This window comes from Microcebus murinus, chromosome 22, assembly GCF_040939455.1.
Source record: "Microcebus murinus isolate Inina chromosome 22, M.murinus_Inina_mat1.0, whole genome shotgun sequence".
NCBI classification, from domain to species: domain Eukaryota; kingdom Metazoa; phylum Chordata; class Mammalia; order Primates; family Cheirogaleidae; genus Microcebus; species Microcebus murinus.
In genome coordinates, this window is record NC_134125.1 from 23,029,481 (window position 1) to 23,038,561 (window position 9,081).

Consider the following 9,081-nt stretch of genomic DNA (forward strand, 5'->3'; position numbering starts at 1 on the left):
AGGACAGGACTCGCTGCTCTGAGGCTGCTGGGCAGAGTGTGGGAGCAGCAGGCCGGGGCTGGGCTCTGCTGGGCTGAGACTGTGCTGTCACCTGCAGTGTGACCCGAGGGGGTGTGGTTTGGACTCTCCCTTCACCCAGTGAAGCAATGCATGACCTGCCACCTGTTTGAAGACAGTCACCCAAAAGGCTCTTTGGATGAGAGGACCCCCTCCTAGAGTCAAGATTTTGGGCTGTATTTTCTAGATTTAGAAATGGAACCTACATCCATAATCTCTGGATGGGCAATACAAGACATTTCTCTCCAAATACACCCCGTCTGATAGCTGTCATGGCCTGTCCCAGAATGGGAGGGTGTGTCCCTGCCCACACTGGTGCTGCTGGCCTGGTTCTGTGGGGGGAGTAGATTGGGGTGTGACGCATATTGGGGGAATCTGAGTCTCAGACCTTTCAGCGTTTTGTAGGAACTGGGGAACAGGCTTCCCCATCCTCCAACAATTAGCATAGAATGTTCCACGTAACAGGACCCAGGAAATACTAGAAAGGCAAAGAGAATGATGACGATTTGTATGAAGTGCCTCTAACGTTGCTCTGTGAATGGGGCAGGGAGAGAGATTCAAGGCAGCTCTGTATTCTCTTTGTGCTCTAAGGTGCAGGGTTATGGGCTGTCCCCATCCTGCCCTGGGTCACCTCTTCCTCAATATTCTGTAACATGACCCAGGCCCAGGTGTCTGAGGCCCCTGCAGACATCCTGCCCCAGCTCTGCCCACCCTCGGGGACCCTGCCCTGGGATCACAGGTCTCTGCACTTTTCCCTGTTGGTCCAGCCTCCTGTAGGGACCAGGTCCTCAGGAGAGAAGCTGACACCTCCTGCCCTGGAAGACATAACAGCGCTCGGTGCAATGGTCAGGTTGTGCCGTGTTACCATCAGGGATATCTCATCAGAACTCTGGACCCTTTGAAACAATCACGTGCTCATGGCATGGCAGTTCTTCATGTGGGTTCCAGGCCATCCTCCCCCAAGAGCTCTTGCTTTTATTTCAGGGATGAGCTCAAGAAAGGGATTCTTACATGACAAACACCACTCACTCGTCACCACACAGGTGGCCATGTCTTCTCACTGCCAGCAGTGATGTGCCCCATGTGTCCTTCCAGGGTCCTGCACACAGGGTGTGCGCACTCACTGCCCGTCCTCTGGAGAAATGTCACCTCCCCCTGCACTGGGGTCAGCAGCGTGGGGTGGACAGTGTGGTCTGGTCCCACCAGCTCCCGAGAGAAACCACAAATGCGGATACCTGGTGGTTCTCAACCTGCAGGGTCCCATGTTACATGTCTTGCTTCACGTGTGGCCACGTGGACTCCTGCAATACTCTGGGCTTCTATCTGAGGATGAAGGTGCTGATGACGGTTCAGCATGTGGAAGGAGCCCCGTGCTAACCCTGGGCACCTGCTCCACAGGAAAATGAGACACACGTCTCCTCTCTGGTCCCCTATCCTGACCCATGGACCCACTCTGTCATTTTATGGCCAACACCAGACTCAGGGAACATTCCTACAGTCATTCCTCACTCCAGGACTAAGATTCTGAGAAGAATCCATGTATCTGAAACAATCTATCCACCCAATGCTAATACTAAGCTCTTAAAAAAAAGACTCCAGTCTCATCATTGTCCCATAGACAGGCAGGTCAGATGGGAAATGCCTTTGGCCATGTCAGCTGTCTGGGCGCGTGTCCTTGCTGTGTGTCTGTGTCCATGACTCAGGACGGGCATGTGGTTAGGAGTGAGGGTGGTCACCGTGTGGTCCAGGGAAAAGGTGTTGAGTTTTGTGAAGTCAAAGAGGCAACTGACACATGTCACTGCTCTTGGCTGTACCTAAGGCAGCTCCCTGATGTCTGCAGGTTCCCGTGATCGTCCTCATATTGGGCAGGAACATTCCCTCGAATGGACGACTAGGACCCCACAAAATATCAGGCAGGAAGAAGGTGCAGATTTTAGAACAGACTAATCAAAGAAAAGCCACTAGATTATGGCCAAGGAAACTAAAAGACATTTGATTGTAATGCAAGTTCCTATAGGTGTAAAAAGAAAGTGAACAATGACGCTTTTAAGTCACCACAAGGTCCTTGTGGAAACAGATGGCGACTTCCAGCCCACATGTGGCAGGGGCAAAAGAGAGGACAGAAACCTCTGGAATCCAGATGGAGGGAATGTCTGCATTTTTGGGGTGTTGAAGGGATGAAAAACCCGCCAGAGGCTCGCTGGAAAGTCCTGCAGGCTCACAGCGCAGGGGAGGGAATGTGTGGAACACACAGTTACAGTGAAGCCAGAATCACCACCACTGCCAGCAACAGCGACAGTTCCCATAGTTTTCATAGTTAATACGTGGGGACCTGTCCAACACCTAGCAATAGTGATTATGACAAAGACAGGGATTGTGTAAACTTTTTAAATATTCTCCATTGTAGGGAAATTCGACAAAATATAAAATTAGTGTAGGCTCTAAGAAGACAGGGTTGCAATATCTAGGGTCACTACTGAAACAGTAGGATCTGAAAGTCAATAGCTATGGAGTGTGAAATCATTCAGTGGAAATGCTTGATTCATGAAAAATAAAAGATGAGAGAGCAGGAATTAAGCAATGAAGCCCAGATTAAGAAAGAGAAATTAGACCCAGACACAGGATCAGTAATTGCACTAAATGTACATTCATGGGTGGATGGGATGAAAATAGAGTCCCTTACAGCAAAGACACAAACGTGTCCTGCTCCTTCTGCCCCACAGGGGAGTTTAGAGATGAAGAGTTTCTACATATTCCATGATGCTCACAACAAATCATTCAAACATAGTGTGTGTGTGTGTGTGTGTGTGTGTGTGTGTGTGTGTGTGTGTGTGTGTATACACATATTAACATTCTGGTTATGAGGCGCATGATGTGCTGAGTTGCTGTGTGTGGGGTTGGGAGGAGCGTCTTCCTGTAACGATGACGCTGTTTCTCCTCTGAGCGGGCAGCTCCGCTGAAGCTCTCCCTGGTCATTGGCGGTTACTTAGAGCAAAAGAGGGTCGGCAGCCCAGCCTGGCAGTGCCACGCTGTGTGTCACCACCGCAGCCCTGGTCCCCCCACTGCAGCTACTGCGCACAGTTTACAGACTGTGCCAGCGGGAAGCCCCTGTCCCTTCACACTCCCAGCCACGGCTCTGAGGTTTCCCAGGGGGCTCACTGCTGGAGGGAGGAGGACCCGCTAGTCACCCACAAAGAAGACGTGGTGTCATTTCACCTGTGCAGGCAAGATAACGTTCTCGGGGCTGGGGTTAGCTTTGAGGAAAATTAGATCATCAGGGCAGGATGTTGAGAACACATGTAGCTCATCCTTCAGCCCTGAAGTTTCCACAGAAAAAGGCAGGATGCAGGTCACTAAGGGTGTGGGGAGCTTATTTGGTGACAGATGTCACTTAAGATAAAAAGTGCATTTTCCCTTCCCCAAGTCATAAGCAGCACTGGGACCCATTTGGGCAGCTTCAAAGAGAAGGATGATCATACAGGATGAGAGAGACGTGAGGCTGCAGGACCATTTCAGCAGGTGGAAAGCAGACTGCAGGGGACCCATTTCCAGGATGGTTTGACTGATGGCAAAATCTGAAACTAAATGCTTACCAAGGGGAATGTGTCCCATTTCTCCTTAGAATGGCAAAAGGAAAAGCAATACACAAAACCAATCAACCAAAAGCGGGCACTGTTATTAATCTATGGACAAATCCTTTTCAGATTATCATAATATAATACCCAAAATGTCTTGCATAAAATGTTTAAATATCACTTGAATATCAAGAACCAGAAAAATAACAACGTGAACTATAAAACGACAATCCACCGACACAGACACTGAGATGATCTTGGTGATGAAATTATATGGCTCCCATACTTAAGTCAGCAGCCACGAAATTCCTTTGATGAGCTATTTCTCATATTCTTGAAATAAATGAGAAAAGAGCAAATATTAGAAAAATTTACAAGACATAAAACAAAGTAAATATAAATTATAACACCAAAAATTTTTAATGAAATTGTAAAACAAAATCTCTTTGAGAAAGCTCAAGTACAACTGACAAACAAACTGAAATTGGGCCATTGGACAAGACATTTAACACAACTAGAGAAAGTACAAGCCATAGTTATCACTGCCCAGCAGGGGGCGCTGTGGGTCTTCTCAGAGCTGAGCCAGGCCTGTGACAATCTCAAATGGTTCAAATTTCATGGTCCCTGGGCCTGTGTTCACTGGACTGAGTTAGAGGTGACAGCAGGTGTTTCCTCCCAAGGGGCAAACTCAGAGCTGACACCACCCCAACTATCCTGACATCAGAGCTGTCCCACTGGGCTAAAAACACAGAATCACTGGTGGTGTTGGTGACGGGCCCATGTTTGCATGAGGCATGACGCAAACACACGCTTCTCCCAGGGAGCTGAGGGGGAGACACGGGAACCATCCCAGAGACCAGGAACACCTGTGGGTCCAGAGGGTCTTTGGCAAGGCCACACCATGGCCTGGACTCCTCTCCCTCCTCACTGTCTGCCCAGGTGCAAAGGGACTTCAGAGACCTTTGGAGGGTCCCCTGTCCTCTTCTCAGTCCTAACTCCTGTCTGATTCGGGTTCCAGGTTCTGTCCTGAGTCTGCGGTGACTCAGGGGCCTCCCATAGTGTCTCCCGGAGGGACAGTCACTCTTTCCTGTGGCTCCAATGCTGGGGCCGTGTCACTGTTGACACGGGATCCCGCAGATGTCTGGCCATGTCCCCAGGATGTTTTTTGTTTTTTTTTTGTTTGTTTGTTTTTTGTTTTTGAGACAGAGTCTAGCTTTCTTGCCTAGGCTAGAGTGAGTGCTGTGGTGTCAGCCTAGCTCACAGCAACCTCAAACTCCTGGGCTCAAGCCATCCTCCTGCCTCAGCCTCCCAAGTAGCTGGGACTACAGGCACAAGCCACCATGCCCGGCTGATTTTTATATATATATATATTAGTTGGACAATTAATTTCTTTCTATTTTTATGGTAGAGACGGGGTCTCGCTCAGGCTGGTTTTGAACTCCTGACCTTGAGCAATCCACCCGCCTCGGCCTCCCAGAGTGCTAGGATTACAGGCGTCAGCCACCGCGCCCGGCCGCCAGGATGTTAATAAATGACAGAAACAACAGACAGTCCTGGACGCCCGCCTGGCTCTCAGTTTCCCTCCTTGGGGGCACAGCTGCCCGGGATCTCTCGGGGACCCACCCCAACACCGGCACGCATGCTTCAGTATCACCAAGTGTGTAAGGATGGTGACAAAGAAGAAGGAAAGCAACTGGCAAATAGAAGCTAACGAGAACCTGTCACAGAGAGAACTAAAGGGCTTTGATGAAAGAAGGTCCCGAGTCCAGGCAGGGAGGTGACCAGAGAGGGCAGCTGAGGAGCCGGGGGCGGCGCCACCTTCTTCAGGAAACAAAACAGAAATGAAAACAACACACCCCAAACCTCCCTCGACCCAACCACCCGGCTCCTGCCTAGTGTCCCCACTGGCTTCTCCTCCAGTCCCTTCCACAGTGTGGACCGTCCTCACCCTCCCCTTCCCCTCTCTGAGTCACGACCTCCCTTCTCAACCCTTGGACCTCTCTCCTTCCTTCTGCTTCCCTCCTGTCCTATGAGCTCCTCAACTAGTTACTGAAATATTTCTTGTATAACAAATGCCCAGGACTTTCACAATATCTTTTCTTGGGCATATTCACTCACATCCTCTATTTTTCTTCAGCTTCTCTGACCCTGCTCTTCAGAAGAAGCCCCCAGCGAGCCGATGCCCTTTTCTCATCACTCCAGGACCTTCCCCTGCTCCTCCCTGGTCTGTCCTCATCCCCAGGGAACCCAGAGAGTCCCCAACCGGCTCACGTGTCCTCCAGACACTCCCACTCTGTCCCTGTGTGTGACCTCCTGAGGAATCCCGGGGGGAGAGACACCTGCTTCAGGAGCAGCCTGGGAAGTGGGTTCAGGGAAAAGTTTGCGTTGGGGTCACCCCTTCCTCTTTTAAAGTGGAGGGAGAGGTGTGTCCTGTTCCCACTGATAAGGCAGAAAGAGCAAACGAAGGACTGAGACAAGGTAGCAGCTGACTAGAGGAGGGGCCTCAATTTGTCACTGGGCAGGGAGTGGGCAGTGGTCAAGGCCCTGGTGGGGACAGGAGCCTCTGTCAGGTCCCCCTGGCATCTGGTCACTGGCACCATGGGCCTCGGTCTGTGCAGCAGGGGGCGCTGTGGGCCTGCCATGTCAGGACTGTGGGGCTCAGCTGGGAAATGAGACACTTGAACTTGGCTCTGCTCAGGGTCACTGGGCCCCTGGGGAGCCTCAAGCCAGGAGAAGCCAAAGCCGCCCCTCTCTGAAATGACACCCAGCCACTGGGGCTGCACACAGGCCCAGGGCGGGATTGGTGGCAGGGGAGGAGCAGCACATTTGCATGCAGGGCCCTGTCCCTCCTCTGGGCTGGAGGGTGGATAAGAGACACCTGCAGCGTGGCAGCCTCGGCAGAGCTCTGGGTGTCTGCACCATGGCCTGCGCCCCACTCCTCCTCCTCACCCTCCTCCTTCACTGCACAGGTCAGGACGGTCGCCAGCACCCTGACCCCAGCTCACTGACACCCCTCCCAAACCCATGCCACACTGTCCCTCCCTCCTGTCCTTCCTCCAGGACACAATGTGTGTCTGTGTTTCCAGGGTCCCTGTCCCAGCCTGTGCTGACCCAGCTGCCCTCTGCATCTGCCTCCCCGGGAGCCTCGGCCAAGCTCACCTGCACCCTGAGCAGTGCGCACAGTGGCTACACCATTGCGTGGCTTCAGCAGCAGCCAGGGAAGGCCCCTCGGTACTTGATGGATGTTTACAGTGATGGAAGCCAGAGCAAGGGGGACGGGATCCCCGATCGCTTCTCGGGCTCCAGCTCCGGGGCTGACCGCTACTTAACCATCTCCAACGTCCAGCCTGAGGACGAGGCTGACTATCACTGTCAGACCTGGGACGGTGCTGTTAATCACAGTGACACAGGGAGATGGGGAAGTGGGACAAAAACCTCAGCCTGCTCACTTTCTTACTCTGTGACAATATTAAAATTTAAAAATGGGTTCAATGTGCAGAGAACCTATTTGGAAGCACCTCTGCCTTCAAATATTTCTAGTCTCATCTTTGGATTCAGTGTATCTGAAGTCTCAGGAAAACTAAAATCAGTAAAAAACAAACAACAACAACAAAAAACAAAACCCTGATGACACTAAATTGTTTCCTGTTCATCCAAATATGTTAAAACCAGCGCCCCTGTTTTGTTGTTTTGGTTTTTTCTTTGTTTATTTTCTTGAAGGTGGAAAACTAGCCTGTCCTGCTCACATCTTGGTTTGTGCCCAGGGACACTCCTGGCAGGTGACGGTCCTGCAGCTTGGACTGTGTTCTTCCAGTTGTCACAGAGACACCCCCCTCCCCTCCCAGCCATCTGTGCAGGGGCTGCCCGGGCTCCCTCCAGCCCGGGAACCAGACGGTGCCGTGGGACATGCTGCCTGAGGACACGGGTCAGGGCTGGGTCCAGGCACAGGGCGGGCCGGGCCCACTCTGTGTGCCTGCAGCCTCAGTCACCACGTCAGCAAGGAGGGCTGGGCGCGGGCGGCTGTGGCCTGAGGCCAGCAGAGCTCCCTGGGGAGGGGAGGGGGAGGGCAGCCCTCCACTGCTGCCAGAGGCTGAGCCCGCTCCAGGGCCGTCGGGGGAAGTAGGTCCCAGGAACGTGACTTTCCCAGCTCATCCCACTCGGGAACACGGGGACCCACTGGTGGGTGTCCCTGAGCCCATGGGCACTGACTTGTGTCCTCTCCTCTCCTGCCCCACTGGGCTTGTCAACAGCAGCCTAGGAAGTGAGGTCTGTGGGACATAAGGGACCGGAAACCACCCAACCTGCGCATGCGTCACTCTACCCGTGGAGCCGGGATGGGCCCAAGTCTCAAGGTCACAGTCTGTTGTACAGGCGGCTGCACACACATGGGGGTGACTATGGGGGCTGCTTCCAAGGGTCCCAGAAAGAAAGCCTGAGGTCGTGACTGGGACAGGAGTGAGGGGTGTTTGGAGCTCCAGCCTGATTCTCCTTTGTCAACACGGCCTCCCTGACACCTGCGGGCTCCAGGCTGATGCTCAGGTGTCACTGTTGTCACAGCTGTATCCAGCCCGGTGCCACCAGGAGCTCCCATGCCAGGGTGAGGTAGTAAACAATGTGGCCTCCGTGGCCCACACTCAAACCCATCCCTTCCCTGTCCCTGCCTTCGACCCTAACGTGCTCAGGTTGTGGCTTCTGCTTTGGCTTGTGCTCCCAGAAGGCCTGACGCCCGTCACCTGGCTCCTTGTCATGGGGTCAATGAGATAACGCTCCTCTCACTGGCTTCCCAGTGTGCCCAGAGCACCTAACTCCAGAGGTGATAAGAGCGCCCACGTGTGCGTGGGGAATCATGGGGGATAGCAATGCCCAGCACTGCGTCCCTTCCCTACTTTAGTCCCCTGAATGGAATTCTTCCCCTCTCTGGGTCTTTGGTTGGGATGGTGCTGGATGCACCTCAGTTTTTGGGGACTAGAGCAATAAAAGCACGGCCCACAGAAAGCTGTCACCTGGTACCTGCCAAGAGCCACCAGGGGAGCTGCTCTCTTCCCTGCTCCTTCCTGCATGGTGCTGTTTCTGGGACCTGGCTACCTCGTCCAGGTCCCCGGTCCCTCCATGCTCCGTGGGTGACCAGGGGCTGTGGGGTGGGAGGAGCAATTGTCTAATAGGTAGGGGTTGACGTTTGGGAATATTAAAAGCACTGCCAATAGTGTTTGCAGGGGAGATCGCCATCTCCACATCTCCTCAGGAACTGGTGTGACAGTGAAGTCAGACACTTAGGGACACGCAGGCTCAGCGATCAAGAGGCTCTGGCGTGGCCCAGGCGGGTGGAGAAGGGAAGCCAGCGTGAGGCTCAGCCTTGGCGGCCCAGGCCCCGCTGTCCTGTGCAGGGCTGAGCTCTTTGCAGTTGAGTTTCAGCAGAGACGTCCTCAGGGACGCCGAGACCCAGGATCGT